This window comes from Phyllobates terribilis, unplaced genomic scaffold (genome assembly GCF_046119375.1).
Source record: "Phyllobates terribilis strain yellow unplaced genomic scaffold, ASM4611937v1 Scaffold_8__6_contigs__length_399053987, whole genome shotgun sequence".
Taxonomy (NCBI): domain Eukaryota; kingdom Metazoa; phylum Chordata; class Amphibia; order Anura; family Dendrobatidae; genus Phyllobates; species Phyllobates terribilis.
Genome location: NW_027362768.1, coordinates 81157256 through 81176660, shown reverse-complemented (window position 1 = coordinate 81176660; position 19405 = coordinate 81157256).

The following is a 19405-nucleotide window of genomic DNA, read 5'->3' as shown; positions in this document are numbered from 1 at the left end:
GGCGTGACACCGAAGCACAGGGTTGGCCATTGGCGTGCCACCGGAGCACAGCCTTTACCGTTGGCGTGCCACCAGAGCACAGCCTTTGCCGTTTGCGTGCCACCGGAGCATAGCCTTAGCCGTTGGAGTGCCAAAGGAGCACAGCCTTTGCCGTTGGCGTGCCACCGGAGCACAGCCTTTGCTCTTAGCGTGCCACCGGAGCACAGCCTTTGCCGTTGGCGTGCCACAGGAGCACAGGGTTGGCCGTTGCCATGACACCGGAGCAGAGCCTTTGCCGTTGGCATGCCACCGGAGCACAGCTTTTGCCGTTGGCGTGCCACCGGAGCACAGCCTTTGCGGTTGGCGTGCCACCGGAGCACAGCCTTTGCCATTGGCGTGCCACCGAATCACAGGTGTTGGCCATTGGTGTGCCACCGGAGCACAGCCTTTGCCGTTGGCGTGCCACTGGAGCACAGTCTTTCCTGTTGGCGTGACACAGGAGCACGCCCTTTGCCGTTGGCGTGCCACCGGAGCATAGAGTTGGCCGATGGCGTGCCACAGGAGCACAGGGTTGGCCGCTGGCGTAACACCAGAGCACAGCCTTTGCTGTTGGCGTGCCACCAGAGAACAGCCTTTTGCCGTAGGCGTACCACCGGAGGACAGCCTTTTGCCATTGGCGTGTCACCGGAGCACAGGTTGGCCTTTGGTGTGCCACCAGAGCACAGCCTTTGCCGTTGGCCTGCCACTGGAGCACAGCCCTTCTCATTGGCGTGCCACTAGAGCACAACGTTTGCCATTGGCGTGCCACCGGAGCACATCCTTTGCCGTTGGCGTGCCACCGGAGCACAGGGATGGCCGTTGGCGTGTCACCAGAACACAACCATTGCCGTTGGCGTGCCACTGGAGCACAGCCATTGCCGTTGGCGTGCCACCGGAGCACAGCCTTTTCCATTGGCGTGCCACAGCAGCACAGCCTTTGCCGTTGGCGTGCCACCGGAGTACAGCCTTTGCCGTTGGCGTGCCACCAGAGCACAGCCTTTGCCGTGCCACCACAGCACAGCCTTTGCCGTTGGCGTGCCACGGGAGCACAGGTTTGGCCATGGTGTGTCACCGGAGCACAGTCTTTGCCATTGGCGTGCCACCGGAGCACAGCCTTTGCCGTTGGCGTGCCACCGGAGCACAGCCTTTGCGGTTGGCGTGCCACCGGAGCACAGCCTTTGCCATTGGCGTGCCACCGAATCACAGAGTTGGCCATTGGCATGCCACCGGAGCACAGCCTTGACCGTTGGTGTGCCACCGGAGCACAGCCTTTGCCGTTGGCGTGCCACTGGAGCACAGTCTTTCCTGTTGGCGTGACACAGGAGCATGCCCTTTGCCGTTGGCCTGCCACCGGAGCATAGAGTTGGCCGATGGCGTGCCACAGGAGCACAGGGTTGGCCGCTGGCGTAACACCAGAGCACAGCCTTTGCTGTTGGCGTGCCACCGGAGAACAGCCTTTTGCCGTAGGCGTACCACCGGAGGACAGCCTTTTGCCGTTGGCGTGCCACTGGAGCACAGGTTGGCCTTTGGTGTGCCACCAGAGCACAGCCTTTGCCGTTGGCGTGCCACTGGAGCACAGCCCTTCTCATTGGCGTGCCACTGGAGCACAACGTTTGCCATTGGCGTGCCACCGGAGCACAGCCTTTGCCGTTGGCGTGCCAACGGAGCACAGCCTTTGCCGTTGGCGTGCCACCGGAGCACAGGGATGGCCGTTGGCGTGTCACCGGAACACAACCATTGCCGTTGGCGTGCTAATGGAGCACAGCCATTGCCGTTGGCGTGCCACCGGAGCACAGTCTTTTCCATTGGCGTGCCACCGGAGCACAGCCTTTGCCGTTGGCGTGCCACCGGAGCACTGCCTTTGCCGTTGGCGTGCCACCAGAGCACAGCCTTTGCCGTGCCACCACAGCACAGCCTTTGCCGTTGGCGTGCCACCGGAGCACAGGTTTGGCCATGGTGTGTCACCGGAGCACAGCCTTTGCCATTGGCGTGCCACCGGAGCAAAGCCTTTGCTGTTGGCGTGCCATCGGAGCACAGCCTTTGCTGTTGGCGTGCCACCAGAGGACAGGGTTGGCCGTTGGCGTGCCACCGGAGCACAGCCTATACTGTTGGTGTGCCACCAGAGCACAGGTTTGGCCGTTGGCATGCCACCGGAGCACAGCCTTTGCCATTGGCATGCCACCGGAGCACAGCCTTTGCCGTTGGCGAGCCACCGGAGCATAGCCTTTGCTGTTGGCGTTCCATCGGAGCACAGCCTTTGCTGTTGGCGTGCCACCAGAGGACAGGGTTGGCTGTTGGCGTGACACCGGAGCACAGCCTTTACTGTTGGCGTGCCACCGGAGCACAGCCTTTGCCATTGGCATGCCACCGGAGCACAGCCTTTGCCGTTGGCGTGCCACCAGAGCATAGCCTTTGCTGTTGGCGTTCCAAAGGAGCACAGCCTTTGCCGTTGGCGTGCCACCGGAGCACAGCCTTTGCCGTTGGCGTTCTACGGGAGCACAGCCTTTGCAGTTGGTGTGCCACCGGAGCAAAGCCTTTGCCGTTGGCGTCCAACCGGAGCACAGACTTTTGCCGTTAGTGTGCCACAGGAGCAAAGCCTTTGCCGTTGGCGTGCCACCGGAGCACAGCCGTTGCCGTTGGCGTGCCACCGGAGCACAGCCTTTGCCGTTGGCGTGCCACCAGAGCACAGCCTTTGCCGTGCCACCAGAGTACAGCCTTTGCCAATGGCGTGCCACCGGAGCACAGGTTTGGCCGTTGGTGTGTCACCGGAGCACAGCCTTTGCCATTGGCGTGCCACCGGAGCAAAGCCTTTGCTGTTGGCGTGCCACCGGAGCACAGCCTTTGCCGTTGGCGTGCCACCGGAGCAAAGCCTTTGCTGTTGGCGTGCCATCGGAGCACAGCCTTTGCTGTTGGCGTGCCACCAGAGGACAGGGTTGGCCGTTGGTGTGTCACCGGAGCACAGCCTTTACTGTTGGTGTGCCACCAGAGCACAAGTTTGGCCGTTGGCATGCCACCGGAGCACAGCCTTTGCCATTGGCATGCCACCGGAGCACAGCCTTTGCCGTTGGCGAGCCACCAGAGCATAGCCTTTGCTGTTGGCGTTCCACCGGAGCACAGCCTTTGCCGTTGGCGTGCCACTGGAGCATACGGATGGCCGTTGGCGTATCACCGGAACACAAACATTGCCGTTGGCGTGCCACTGGAGCACAGCCATTGCCATTGGCGTGCCACCGGAGCACAGCCTTTGCCGTTGGCGTGCCACCGGAGCACATCCTTTGCCATTGGCGTGCCACCTGAGCACAGCCTTTGCCGTTGGCATGCCACTGGAGCACAGCGTTTGCCGTTGGCGTCCCACCAGAGCACAGCCTTTGCCGTGCCACCAGAGCACAGCCTTTGCCGTTGGCGTTCCAACGGAGCACAGGTTTGGACGTTGGTGTGTCACGGGAGCACAGCCTTTGCCATTGTCGTGCCACCGGAGTACAGCCTTTGCTGATGGCGTGCTACCGGAGCACAGCCTTTGCCGTTGGCGTGCCACCGGAGCACAGTCTTTGCTGTTGGCGTGCCAGCAGAGGACAGGGTTGGCCATTGTCTTGCCACCGGAGCACAGCCTTTACTGTTGGCATGCCACCGGAGCACAGCCTTTGCCATTGGCATGCCACCGGAGCACAGTCTTTGCCGTTGCCGTGCCACCAGAGCATAGCCTTTGCTGTCGGCGTTCCAACGGAGCATTGCCTTTGCCGTTGGCGTGCCACCGGAGCACAGCCTTTGCTGTTGGCGTTCCACGGGAGCACAGCCTTTGCAGTTGGCGTGCCACCGGAGCACAGCCTTTGCCGTTGGTGTGCAACCAGAGCATAGCCTTTTGCCGTTGGTCTGCCACAGGAGCACAGCCTTTGCCGTTGGCGTGCCACCAGAGCACAGCCTTTGCCGTGCCACCAGAGCACAGCCTTTGCCATTGGCGTGCCACCGGAGCACAGGTTTGGCCGTTGGTGTGTCACCGGAGCACAGCCTTTGCCATTGGCGTGCCACCGGAGCAAAGCATTTGCTGTTGGCGTCCCACCAGAGCAGAGCCTTTGCCGTTGGCGTGCCACTGGAGCACAGGCTTTGCTGATGGTGTGCGACCAGAGGACAGGGTTGGCCGTTGGCATGCCACTGGAGCACAGCCTTTACTGCTGGCGTGCCACCGGATCACAGCCTTTACCATTGGCATGCCACCGGAGCACAGTCTTTGCCGTTGGCGTGCCACCAGAGCATAGCCTTTGCTGTCGGCGTTCCAACGGAGCATAGCCTTTGCCGTGCCACCGGAGCACAGCCTTTGCTGTTGGCGTTCCACGGGAGCACAGCCTTTGCAGTTGGCGTGCCACCGGAGCACAGCCTTTGCCGTTGGCATGCAACCGGAGCACAACCTTTTGCCGTTGGTGTGCCATAGGAGCACAGCCTTTGCCGTTGGCGTGCCACCGGAGCACAGCCTTTGCCGTTGGCGTGCCACCGGAGCACAGCCTTTGCCGTTGGCGTGCCACCGGAGCACAGCCTTTGCCGTTGGCGTGCCACCAGAGCACAGCCTTTGCGGTGCCACCAGAGCACAGCCTTTGCCATTGGCGTGCCACCGGAGCACAGGTTTGGCTGTTGGTGTGTCACCGGAGCTCAGCCTTTGCCATTGGCGTGCCACCGGAGCAAAGCATTTGCCGTTGGCGTGCCACCGGAGCACAGCCTTTGCCGTTGGCGTGCCACCGGAGCACAGCCTTTGCTGATGGTGTGCCACCAGAGGACAGGGTTGGCCGTTGGCGTGCCACCAGAGCATAGCCTTTGCTGTCGGCGTTCCAACTGAGCATAGCCTTTGCCGTTGGCGTGCCACCGGAGCACAGCCTTTGGAGTTGGCGTTCCACGGGAGCACAGCCTTTGCAGTTGGCGTGCCACCGGAGCACAGCCTTTGCCGTTGGCGTGCAACCGGAGCACAGCCTTTTGCCGTTGGTATGCCACCGGAGCACAGCCTTTGCAGTTGGCGTGCCACCGGAGCACAGCCTTTGCCGTTGGCGTGCCACCTGAGCACAGCCTTTGCCGTGCCACCAGAGCACAGCCTTTGCCATTGGCGTGCCACCGGAGCACAGGTTTGGCTGTTGGTGTGTCACCGGAGCACAGCCTTTGCCATTGGCGTGCCACCGGAGCAAAGCATTTGCTGTTGGCGTGCCACCGGAGCACAGCCTTTGCTGTTGGCATGCCACCGGAGCACAGCCTTTGCTGATGCTGTGCCACCAGAGGACAGGGTTGGCCATTGGCGTGCCACCGGAGCACAGCCTTTACTGTTGGCGTGCCACCGAAGCACAGGTATGGCCGTTGGCGTGCCACCAGAGCACAGCCTTTGCCGTTGGCGTGCCACCGGAGCACAGCCTTTGCCGTTGGCGTGCCACCGGAGCACAGCCTTTGCCTTTGCCGTGCCACCAGAGCACAGCCTTTGCCGTTGGCGTGCCACCGGAGCACAGGTTTGGCCGTTGGTGTGTCACCGGAGCACAGCCTTTGCCATTGTCGTGCCACCAGAGCACAGCCTTTGCTGTTGGCGTGCCACCGGAGCACAGCCTTTGCCATTGGCGTGCCACTGGAGCACAGCCTTTGCTGTTGGCGTGCCACCAGAGGACAGGGTTGGCCGTTGGCGTGCCACCGGAGCACAGCCTTTACTGTTGGCGTGCCACCGGAGCACAGCCTTTGCCATTGGCATGCCACCGGAGCACAGCCTTTGCCGTTGGCGTGCCACCAGAGCATAGCCTTTGCTGTTGGCGTTCCAAAGGAGCACAGCCTTTGCCGTTGGCGTGCCACCGGAGCACAGCCTTTGCCATTGGCATTCCACGGGAGCACAGCCTTTGCTGTTGGTGTGCCACAGGAACAAAGCCTTTGCCGTTGGCGTGCAACCGGAGCACAGCCTTTTGCCGTTAGTGTGCCACAGGAGCACAGCCTTTGCCGTTGGCGTGCCACCGGAGCACAGCCGTTGCCGTTGGCGTGCCACCGGAGCACAGCCTTTGCCGTGCCACCAGAGTACAGCCTTTGCCGTTGGCGTGCCACCGGAGCACAGGTTTGGCCGTTGGTGTGTCACCGGAGCACAGCCTTCGCCATTGGCGTGCCACCGGAGCAATGCCTTTGCTGTTGGCGTGTCACCGGAGCACAGCCTTTGCCGTTGGCGTGCCACCGGAGCACAGCCTTTGCTGTTGGCGTGCCACCAGAGGACAGGGTTGGCCGTTGGCGTTTCACCGGAGCACAGGTTTGGCCATTGGCGTGCCACCGGAGCACAGGTTTTGCCGTTGGCTTGCCACCGGAGCACAGCCTTAGCCATTGGCATGCCACCGGAGCACAGCCTTTGCTGTTGGCATGCCACCGGAGCACAGCCTTTGCTGTTGGCGTGCCACCGGAGCACAGACTTTACCGTTTGTGTGCCACTGGAACACAGCCTTTGTCGTTGGTGTGCCACTGGAGCACAGGTTTGGCCGTTGGTGTGCCACCATTGCACAGCCTTTCCCGTTGGCGTGCCACCAGACTTTGCCGTTGGTGTGCCACCGAAGCACTGGGTTGGCCGTTGGCGTGGCACCAGAACACAACCATTGCCGTTGGCGTGACAACGGAGCACAGCCCTTGCCGTCGGCGTGCCACCGGAGCACAGGATTGGCCGTTGGCGTACCACAGCCTTTGCCGTTGGCGTGCCACGGGAGCACAGGTTTGGCAGTTGACGTGCCACCGGAGTACAGCCTTTGCCGTTGGCGTGCCACCGGAGCACAGCCTTTGCCGTTGGCGTGCCACCGGAGCATAGACTTTGCCGTTAGCGTGCCACCGGAGCAGACTTTGCCGTTTGTGTGCCACCGGACAACAGACTTTCCCGTTGGTGTGCCAGCGGAGCACACCCTTTGCAATTGGCGTGCCACCGGAGCACAGCCTTTGCCATTGGCGTGCCACCGGAATACAGCCTTTGCCATTGTCGTGCCACCGGAGCACAGCCTTTGCTGTTGGCGTGCCACCGGAGCACAGCCTTTGCCGTTGGCGTGCCACTGGAGCACAGCCTTTGCTGTTGGCGTGCCACAAGAGGACAGGGTTGGCATTGGCGTGCCACCGGAGCACAGCCTTTACTGTTGGCGTGCCACCGGAGCACAGCCTTTGCCGTTGGCGTGCCACCAGAGCATAGCCTTTGCTGATGGCGTTCCAACGGAGCACAGCCATTGCCGTTGGCGTTAGACGGGAGCACAGCGTTTGCAGTTGGCGTGCCACCGGAGCACAGCCTTTGCCGTTGGCGTACAACCGGAGCACAGACTTTTGACGTGGGTGTGCCACAGGAGCACAGCCTTTCCCGTTGGCGTGCCACCGGAGCACAGCCTTTGCCGTTGGCTTGCCACCGGAGCACAGCCTTTGCCGTTGTCGTGCCACCAGAGCACAGCCTTTGCCGTGCCACCAGAGCACAGCCTTTGCCGTTGGCGTGCCACCGGAGCACAGGTTTGGCCGTTGGTGTGTCACCGGAGCACAGCCTTTGCCATTGGCGTGCCACCGGAGCAAAGCCTTTGCTGTTGGCGTGCCACCGGAGCACAGCCTTTGCTGTTGGCGCGCCACCAGAGGACAGGGTTGGCCGTTGGCGTGCCACTGGAGCACAGCCTTTACTGTTGGTGTGCCACCAGAGCACAGGTTTGGCCGTTGGCGTGCCACCGGAGCACAGCCTTTGCCATTGGCATGCCACCGGAGCACAGCCTTTGCCGTTGGCGAGCCACCGGAGCATAGCCTTTGCTGTTGGCGTTCCAACGGAGCACAGCCTTTGCCGTTGGCGTGCCACTGGAGCACAGGGAAGGCCGTTGGCGTGTTACCGGAACACAACCATTGCCGTTGGCGTGCCACTGGAGCACAGCCATTGCCGTTGGCGTGCCACCGGAGCACAGCCTTTGCCATTGGCGTGCCACCGGAGCACAGCCTTTGCCGTTGGCGTGCCACCGGAGCACAGCCTTTGCCGTTGGCGTGCCACCGGAGCACAGCATTTGCCGTTGGCGTGCCACCAGAGCACAGCCTTTGCCGTTGGCGTGCCACCGGAGCACAGGTTTGGCCGTTGCTGTGTCACGGAAGCACAGCCTTTCCCATTGTCGTGCCACCGGAGTACAGCCTTTGCTGTTGTCGTGCCACCGGAGCACAGCCTTTGCCGTTGGCGTGCCACCGGAGCACAGCCTTTGCTGTTGGCGTGCCACCAGAGGACAGGGTTGGCCATTGGCGTGCCACCGGAGCGCAGCCTTTACTGTTGGCGTGTCACCGGAGCACAGCCTTTGCCATTGTCGTGCCACCGGAGCACAGCCTTTGCTGTTGGCGTGCCACCGGAGCACAGCCTTTGCCGTTGGCGTGCCACTGGAGCACAGCCTTTGCTGTTGGCGTGCCACAAGAGGACAGGGTTGGCATTGGCGTGCCACTGGAGCACAGCCTTTACTGTTGGCATGCCACCGGAGCACCGGAGCATAGCCTTTGCTGTTGGCGTTCCAACGGAGCACAGCCTTTGCCGTTGGCGTGCCACCGGAGCACAGGGAAGGCCGTTGGCGTGTTACCGGAACACAACCATTGCCGTTGGCGTGCCACTGGAGCACAGCCATTGCCGTTGGCGTGCCACCGGAGCACAGCCTTTGCCATTGGCGTGCCACCGGAGCACAGCGTTTGCCGTTGGCGTGCCACCAGAGCACAGCCTTTGCCGTTGGCGTGCCACCGGAGCACAGGTTTGGCCGTTGCTGTGTCACGGAAGCACAGCCTTTCCCATTGTCGTGCCACCGGAGTACAGCCTTTGCTGTTGTCGTGCCACCGGAGCACAGCCTTTGCCGTTGGCGTGCCACCGGAGCACAGCCTTTGCTGTTGGCGTGCCACCAGAGGACAGGGTTGGCCATTGGCGTGCCACCGGAGCGCAGCCTTTACTGTTGGCGTGTCACCGGAGCACAGCCTTTGCCATTGTCGTGCCACCGGAGCACAGCCTTTGCTGTTGGCGTGCCACCGGAGCACAGCCTTTGCCGTTGGCGTGCCACTGGAGCACAGCCTTTGCTGTTGGCGTGCCACAAGAGGACAGGGTTGGCATTGGCGTGCCACTGGAGCACAGCCTTTACTGTTGGCGTGCCACCGGAGCACAGCCTTTGCCGTTGGCGTGCCACCAGACCATAGCCTTTGCTGTTGGCGTTCCAACGGAGCACAGCCATTGCCGTTGGCGTTCGACGGGAGCACAACGTTTGCAGTTGGCGTGCCACCGGAGCACAGCCTTTGCCGTTGGCGCACAACCGGAGCACAGACTTTTGACGTGGGTGTGCCACAGGAGCACAGCCTTTCCCGTTGGCGTGCCACTGGAGCACGGCCTTTGCCGTTGGCATGCCACCGGAGCACAGCCTTTGCCGTTGTCGTGCCACCAGAGCACAGCCTTTGCCGTGCCACCAGAGCACAGCCTTTGCCGTTGGCGTGCCACCGGAGCACAGGTTTGGCCGTTGGTGTGTCACCGGAGCACAGCCTTTGCCATTGGCGTGCCACCGGAGCAAAGCCTTTGCTGTTAGCGTGCCACCAGAGCACAGCCTTTGCTGTTGGCGCGCCACCAGAGGACAGGGTTGGCCGTTGGCGTGCCACTGGAGCACAGCCTTTACTGTTGGTGTGCCACCAGAGCACAGGTTTGGCCATTGGCGTGCCACCGGAGCACAGCCTTTGCCATTGGCATGCCACCGGAGCACAGCATTTGCCGTTGGCGAGCCACCGGAGCATAGCCTTTGCTGTTGGCGTTCCACCGGAGCAAAGCCTTTGCCGTTGGCGTGCCACCGGAGCACAGGGAAGGCCGTTGGCGTGTCACCGGAACACAACCATTGCCGTTGGCGTGCCACTGGAGCACAGCCACTGCCGTTGGCGTGCCACCGGAGCACAGCCTTTGCCATTGGCGTGCCACCGGAGCACAGCCTTTGCCATTGGCGTGCCACCGGAGCACATCCTTTGCCGTTGGCGTGCCACCGGAGCACAGCGTTTGCCGTTGGCGTGCCACCAGAGCACAGCCTTTGCAGTTGGCGTGCCACCGGAGCACAGGTTTGGCAGTTGCTGTGTCACGGGAGCACAGCCTTTCCTATTGTCGTGCCACCGGAGTACAGCCTTTGCTGTTGGCGTGGCACCGGAGCACAGCCTTTGCCGTTGGCGTGCCACTGGAGTACAGCCTTTGCTGTTGGCGTGCCACCGGAGCACAGCCTTTGCCGTTGGCGTGCCAGCGGAGCACAGACTTTGCTGTTGGCGTGCCACCAGAGGACAGGGTTGGCCATTGGCGTGCCACCGGAGCACAGCCTTTACTGTTGGCGTGCCACCGGAGCACAGTCTTTGCCATTGGCATGCCACCGGAGCAGTTTTGCCGTTGGCTTGCCACCAGAGCATAGCCTTTGCTGTCGGCGTTCCAACAGAGCATAGCCTTTGCCGTTGGCATACCACCGGAGCACAGCCTTTGCCGTTGGAGTTCCACGGGAGCACAGCCTTTGCAGTTGGCGTGCCACCGGATCACAGCCTTTGCCGTTGGCGTGCTACCGGAGCACAGCCTTTTGCCGTTGGTGTGCCACAGGAGCACAGCCTTTGACGTTGGCGTGCCACAGGAGCACAGCCTTTGACGTTGGCGTGCCACCGGAGCACAGCCTTTGCCGTTGGCGTGCCACGGGAGCACAGCCTTTGCCGTTGGCGTGCCACCAGAGCACAGCCTTTGCCGTGCCACCAGAGCACAGCCTTTGCCATTGGCGTGCCACCGGAGCACAGGTTTGGCCGTTGCTGTGTCACGGGAGCACAGCCTTTCCCATTGTCGTGCCACCGGAGTACAGTCTTTGCCGTTGGCGTGCCACCGGAGCACAGCCTTTGCTGTTGGCGTGCCACCAGAGGACAGGGTTGGCCATTGGCGTGCCACCGGAGCACAGCCTTTACCGTTGGCGTGCCACCGGAGCACAGTCTTTGCCATTGGCATGCCACCGGAGCACAGTCTTTGCCGTTGGCGTGCCACCAGAGCATAGCCTTTGCTGTCGGCGTTCCAACGGAGCATAGCCTTTGCCGTTGGCATACCACCGGAGCACAGCCTTTGCCGTTGGAGTTCCATGGGAGCACAGCCTTTGCAGTTGGCGTACAACCGGAGCACAGCCTTTGCCGTTGGCGTGCTACCGGAGCACAGCCTTTTGCCGTTGGTGTGCCACAGGAGCACAGCCTTTGACGTTGGCGTGCCACAGGAGCACAGCCTTTGACGTTGGCGTGCCACCGGAGCACAGCCTTTGCCGTTGGCGTGCCACCGGAGCACAGCCTTTGCCGTTGGCGTGCCACCAGAGCACAGCCTTTGCCGTGCCACCAGAGCACAGCCTTTGCCATTGGCGTGCCACCGGAGCACAGGTTTGGCTGTTGGTGTGTCACCGGAGCACAGCCTTTGCCATTGGCGTGCCACCGGAGCAAAGCATTTGCTGTTGGCGTGCCACCGGAGCACAGCCTTTGCCATTGGCGTGCCACCGGAGCACAGCCTTTACTGATGGTGTGCCACCAGAGGACAGGGTTGGCCGTTGGCATGCCACCGAAGCACAGCCTTTGCCATTGGCATGCCACCGGAGCACAGCCTTTGCCGTTGGCGTGCCACTAGAGCATAGCCTTTGCTGTTGGCGTTCCACCGGAGCACAGCCTTTGCTTTTGGCGTGCCACCAGAGGACAGGGTTGGCCGTTGGCAAGCCACCGGAGCACAGCTTTTGCCGTTGGCGTGCCATCAGAGCACAGCCTTTGCCATTGGCGTGCCACCAGAGCACAGCCTTTGCTGTTGGCGTGACACCGGAGCACAGCCTTTGCCGTTGGCGTACCACCGGAGCACAGGTTTGGCCGTTGGCGTGCCACCGGAGCACAGCCTTTGCCATTGGCGCGCCACCGGAGCACAGGTTTGGCAGTTGGCGTGCCACCGGAGCACAGCCTTTGCCATTGGCGTGCAACCGGAGCACAGCCTTAGCCATTGACGTGCCACCGGAGCACAGTCTTTACTGTTGGCGTTCCACCGGAGCACAGCCTTTGCCGTTGGCGTGACACCGGAGCACAGCCTTTGCCATTGGCGTTCCACCGGAGCACAGCCTTTTGCCGTTGGCGTGACACAGGAGCACAGCCTTTGCCGTTGGCGTGCCACCGGAGCACAGCCTTTGCCGTTGGCGTGCCACCAGAGCACAGCCTTTGCCATTGGTGTGCCACCGGAGCATAACCTTTGCTGTTGGCATTCCACCGGAGCACAGACTTTGTCGTTGGCATGCCAGCACAGGCTTGGCCGTTGGCGTGCTACCGGAGCACAGCCTTTTGCCGTTGGTGTGCCACAGGAGCACAGCCTTTGACGTTGGCGTGCCACAGGAGCACAGCCTTTGACGTTGGCGTGCCACCGGAGCACAGCCTTTGCCGTTGGCGTGCCACCGGAGCACAGCCTTTGCCGTTGGCGTGCCACCGGAGCACAGCCTTTGCCGTTGGCCTGCCACCGGAGCACAACCTTTGCTGTTGGCGTGCCACCGGAGCACAGCCTTTGCCGTTGGCTTGCCACCGGAGCACAGGTTTGGCCGTTGGCGTGCCACCGGAGCACAGCCTTTGCCGTTTGCCTGCCACCGGAGCACAGCCTTTGCCGTTTGCCTGCCACCGGAGCACAGCCTTTGCTGTTGGCGTGCCACCGGAGCACAGCCTTTGCCGTTGGCTTGCCACCGGAGCACAGGTTTGGCCGTTGGCGTGCCACCGGAGCACAGCCTTTGCCGTTGGCGTGCCACCGGAGCACAGCCTTTGCCGTTTGCGTGCCACCGGAGCACAGCCCTTGCCGTTGGCGTGCCACCGGAGCACAGCCTTTGCTGTTCGCGTTCCACCGGAGCACAGCCTTTCCCGTTGGCGTGCTACCGGAGCACAGGGTTGGCGTGCCACCGGATCACAGCCTTTACCTTTGGCGTGCCACCGAAGCACAGCCTTTGCCGTTGGCGTGCCACCGGAGCACAGCCCTTGCCCATGGGCGTGCCACCGGAGTACACTTCTTGCCCGTGGGCGTGCCACCGGAGCACCGTTATTGCCCGTGGGCGTGCCACCGAAGCACCCTTATTGCCCGTGGGCTTGCCACCGGAGCACACCCCTTGCCATTGCCGTGCCACCAGAGCACACCCTTTGCCGTGCTACCAGAGCACATCTTTTTCCCATTGGCAAAACCACTGTACATGCAGTGACTTACTGGTGACATCACAGTTTGGGTCTTATCACCTTCTCACTGGAGTCGCTCTTTTTCGTCACTTCTCTACCTACTCCAGTCCTTCATGGCGACTTTCAAGCATGACTAGTCTTTGCAGAATTTGCCATTCAGGTGTCTTGTTTCTGTTCTTGAATAAAATATGCCACCCACTGTGCCACAAAATGCAAATATGTGCCACACTGTGCCCATGAGTATATAATTCACAACAGTGCACCCTCCACTCCACTGAGAATATATATTAGTTACCAGCACTGTGCCCCCATTATAAATATAAATTCATGGGCCAGTGATATAAATGATTATGAGTCCATCCACGGCTCGCTGCCCAGCGCCTGCTCTATGCCACACATGATATGATGATTTTATTGTTTTACCACGTGCGTCATTCAATAGGAGCACGACTGGAAAAAACCAAAGCAGCAAGTGGAAGCCGGACGAAAGAGTCAGGCGGAAATTGAACTTTTTATTTTATTGCTTTACTAGGCACATGTGGCTCATTAATTATATTTCACAGTGACCCTCCACCCTGGCACTAAAAAGTGTGTGTACATTTATCACAGCGCCTGGTGTCCTCCGTTTGCTTTCTACTGTCTCCTCCATTCAGATCGGTATTTTCGTCCAGATCCAAGATGGCCGCAGCAATGGCATGGGGAGTGCAGTGATGAATCTAGACCTCACCTCCGTGTTATAAAACTCTTCATCAGAAAGAAGCGCTCAGAAATGTATTCTCCACGAGACTGTGGGAAAAAGCTGAGCGCTCTACTATACTAGCATATTTAGCAAGCAGAGGCGCTACAAGAAGCCGTCCCCGACTGTGCTGGACCATGGGCCCAGGGAGGGTCAGGCCACTCATGATGGCGCAGATTACCATCATTACAATCCTCCAGTGATGATAGATACATAAAATGAACTGCTATAGCCCCTTTTTGTGTTAGATCACTTGATTTATCTGGCATGATAAATGGAATTATAATACTAATAACAATATTTTATTTATTTATTTATATATTTTACTCACTTATATAGCGCCAATGATTTCACAGTGCTTTACAGACATCAGTGGCAAAAAAATTGCTGTTTTTTGTTAATCTAAAGCAGGGATGTCAAACTCAAAAACACAGAGGGCCAAAATGAAAATCTTGGACAAAGTCGCAGGTCAACCAGCATACAGTATAATGGACCCCACAAAATCCTCCATACAGAATAATGGGCCCCACAAAGTCATCCATACAGTAAAATGGGCCCCACGAAGTCCTCCATACAGTATAATGGGCCCCACAAAGTCCTCCATACAGTATAATGGGCCCCACAAAGTTCTCCATACAGAATAATGGACCCCACAAAGTCCTCCATACAGAATAATGGGCCCCACATAGTCCTCCATACAGAATGATGGGCCCTACAAAGTCCTCCATACCGAATAATGGGCCCCACAAAGTCCTCCATACCGAATAATGGGCCCCACAAAGTCCTCCATACCGAATAATGGGCCCCACAAAGTCCTCCATACCGAATAATGGGCCCCACAAAGTCCTCCATACCGAATACTGGGCCCCACAAAGTCCTCCATACCGAATACTGGGCCCCACAAAGTCCTCCATACCGAATACTGGGCCCCACAAAGTCCTCCATTCCGAATACTGGGCCCCACAAAGTCCTCCATACAGAATACTGGGCCCCACAAGGTCCTCCATACAGAATACTGGGCCCCACAAAGTCCTCCATACAAAACAATGGGCCCCACAAAGTCCTCCATACAGAACAATGGGCCCCACAAAGTCCTCCATACAGAACAATGGGCCCCACAAAGTCCTTCATACAGTATAATGGGCCCCACAAAGTCCTCCATGCAAAATAATGGGCCCCACAAAGTCCTCCATACAGTAAAATGGGCCCCACAAAGTCCTCCATACAGAACAATGGTCCCCACAAAGTCCACCATACAGTATAATGGGCCCCACAAAGTCTTCCATACAGAATAATGGGCCCCTCATATTCCTCCATACAGAATAATGGCTCCATATAGTCCTCCATACAGAATGCCCCACATAGGGGTGGTGGTTCTGGTGTTGTGGGTCAACTAAAACCCTCATGTGGGCTAGATTTGCCTCACAGGCCAGAGTTTGACATACAGAACAATGGGCCACACAAGGTCCTCCATACAGTATAATGGGCCCCACAAAGTCCTCCATACAGAATAATGGACCCCACAAAGTCTTCCATACAAAATAATGGGCACCACAAAGTCCTCCATACAGTATTGGGGGCCCCACAAAGTCCTCCATACAGAATAATGGGCCCCACAAAGTCCTCCATACAGAATAATGGGCCCCACATAGTCCTCCATACCGAATAATGGACCCCACATAGTCCTCCATACAGAATAATGGGCCCCACAAAGTCCTCCATACCGAATAATGGGCCCCACAAAGTCCTCCATTCCGAATAATGGGCTCCACAAAGTCCTCCATACCAAATAATGGGCCGCACAAAGTCCTCCATACCGAATAATGGGCCCCACAAAGTCCTCCATACCGAATAATGGGCCCCACAAAGTCCTCCATACCGAATACTGGGCCCCACAAAGTCCTCCATACCGAATACTGGGCCCCACAAAGTCCTCCATACCGAATACTGGACCCCACAAAGTCCTCCATTCCGAATACTGGGCCCCACAAAGTCCTCCATACAGAATACTGGGCCCCACAAGGTCCTCCATACAGAATACTGGGCCCCACAAAGTCCTCCATACAAAACAATGGGCCCCACAAAGTCCTCCATACAGAACAATGGGCCCCACAAAGTCCTTCATACAGTATAATGGGCCCCACAAAGTCCTCCATGCAAAATAATGGGCCCCACAAAGTCCTCCATGCAAAATAATGGGCCCCACAAAGTCCTCCATACAGTAAAATGGGCCCCACAAAGTCCTCCATACAGAACAATGGTCCCCACAAAGTCCACCATACAGTATAATGGGCCCCACAAAGTCTTCCATACAGAATAATGGGCCCCTCATATTCCTCCATACAGAATAATGGCTCCATATAGTCCTCCATACAGAATGCCCCACATAGGGGTGGTGGTTCTGGTGTTGTGGGTCAACTAAAACCCTCATGTGGGCTAGATTTGCCTCACAGGCCAGAGTTTGACATACAGAACAATGGGCCACACAAGGTCCTCCATACAGTATAATGGGCCCCACAAAGTCCTCCATACAGAATAATGGACCCCACAAAGTCTTCCATACAAAATAATGGGCACCACAAAGTCCTCCATACAGTATTGGGGGCCCCACAAAGTCCTCCATACAGAATAATGGGCCCCACAAAGTCCTCCATACAGAATAATGGGCCCCACATAGTCCTCCATACCGAATAATGGACCCCACATAGTCCTCCATACAGAATAATGGGCCCCACAAAGTCCTCCATACCGAATAATGGGCCCCACAAAGTCCTCCATTCCGAATAATGGGCTCCACAAAGTCCTCCATACCGAATAATGGGCCCCACAAAGTCCTCCATACCGAATAATGGGCCCCACAAAGTCCTCCATACCGAATACTGGGCCCCACAAAGTCCTCCATACCGAATACTGGGCCCCACAAAAGTCCTCCATACCGAATACTGGGCCCCACAAAGTCCTCCATACTGAATACTGGGCCCACAAAGTCCTCCATACAGAATTCTGAGCCCCACAAAGTCCTCCATACAGAATACTGGGCCCCACAAAGTCCCCCATACAGAACAATGGGCCCCACAAAGTCCTCCATACAGAACAATGGGCCCCATAAAGTCCTCCATACAGAACAATGGGCCCCACAAAGTCCTCCAAACAGAACAATGGGCCCCACAAAGTCCTCCATACAGAATAATGGGCCCCACAAAGTCCTCCATACAGTATAATGGGCCCCACAAAGTCCTCCATACAGAATACTGGGCCCCACAAAGTCCTCCATACCGAATACTGGGCCCCACAAAGTCGTCCATACCGAATACTGGGCCGCACAAAGTCCTCCATACCGAATACTGGGCCCCACAAAGTCCTCCATACCGAATACTGGGCCCCACAAAGTCCTCCATACCGAATACTGGGCCCCACAAAGTCCTCCATACAGAAAACTGGGCCCCACAAAGTCCTCCATACAGAACAATGGGCCCCACAAAGTCATCCATACAGAACAATGGGCCCCACAAAGTCCTCCATACAGAACAATGGGCCCCACAAAGTCCTCCATACAGTATAATGGGCCCCACAAAGTCCTCCATACAGAACAAGGGGCCCCACAAAGTCCTCCATACAGAATGGGCCCCACAAAGTCCTCCATACAGAATAATGGGCCCCACATAGTCCTCCATACAGAATAATAGGCCCCACATAGTCCTCCATACAGAATAATGGGCCCCACAAAGTCTTCCATACAGAATAATGGGCCCCTCATATTCCTCCATACAGAATAATGGCCCCATATAGTCCTCCATACAGAATGCCCCACATAGGGGTGGTGGTTCTGGTGTCGTGGGTCAACTAAAACCCCCATGTGGGCCAGATTTGACTCACAGGCCAGAGTTTGACATGTATGACCTAACGGGTAAGAAGTGAAATAAAAATAATAAAAATGTTATCTATACCCCAATATGTTACCAATGAAATCAACAGTTCATATAGCTTTGTCACAGGAGAAATAAACTTATAGTAAACACAAAAAAATTTTTGTAAACTCTTTTTCGAAATCTGTCATATATGTATGGCAGATGTCAGGAGTGTGTGTATGGATAATATATAATAAAACAAGGTAAAAGTTTGAATCACCCACTTTTCCAAATCTGAAAATAAAGAATTTAAAACAATAAAAGAATCACTGGAGTCCGGTTCCTGAGTGGAGTAAGATTTGTGGCGAGACCCTCACCTGATTTATTAAGAAGTGCCTCTCACTCCACATCACCCTCATTAAGCCTGTCCAGAAACACGCCGGTCTTGATGAATCGGGCCATGGTTCCTGGAAGGAGGAGGAGTTAAAAATGAAATATTGTTCCCATCAGGAAGGGGTTAAAGTGCATTTATTGTGAAAGGGTAATAAAACCTTATATTCGGTGTCACCCGCAGAATAAACAGAACATAATGGAGCAGATCTGATGAATTGTCAGAACAGATGATTACTCCAGGGCTGATCCCCTCCAGGATAGCACTGCTCACCTGTTATATACACACATACACACATGCACACATACAGAGGCTAGACTTTGCAGGAGTAAGCCACTTACCCCCCCAACATAAGCAGTAGTTGGCCCAATACCTTGGATTCGCTATGCACAGACAGAACCAACCAGTCATCATAGAACAAACTACCTGGTTTATTATCATACAAAATGTGAGGAGCGGCCTGTAAGAAAGGGGGATCATGAGGAGCAGTCTGTAAGAAAAGGGAATCATGAGGAGCAGTGTGTGCGAAAGGGGGATCATGAGGAGCAGTCTGTGAGAAAGGGGGATCATGAGGAGCGGTCTGTGAGAAGCCGTCCTCTGATGTGCTGGGCTTTCTGACCGTGCAACACAAAAATGTGGCTTTTTCACACCATTTTCTCTGGGCTCCCCCACTTTTCACATTCCTGAGGAGCTGTGGAGTTCCTTACTCCACAAATCTTAATCCAGTTAAGGACCTGACTGGAGTAAGGTTTGTGGCTAGGCACACGGAGATGCACACCGGATCTAAATCCCACTAAACACAATTTTGTCCGGACCGGCTTTCTATCTGTTTTTATTTTGTGTTGTTATAAAATACACAAAGGAAATAAACATGTGTATAACAAAACGTGAAATTGCAATAATTTTCTGGGAGAAATGCTTCTTTTCTGGAACAATTTCAAGGCTGGCAACACTTTCAGCCATAACTAATATATACAGTATATATCATGGCTGAAAGTGTTGGCACCCGTTGTAAAATTGTTCCAGTAAATGAAGTATTTCTCCCAGAAAATTATTGCAATTACATGTTTTGTTATACACATGTTTATTTCAATTGTTTGCATTGGAAAAAAAAGAGAAAAAAGACAAATTGGACATAATTTCATACAAAAACGCAAAAATGGGCCAGATAAAATTATGGTCCAGTGCGGCTAATAGTCCACAAAATACGGTGTGAAATATATATATATATATATATATAAATATATATATATATAT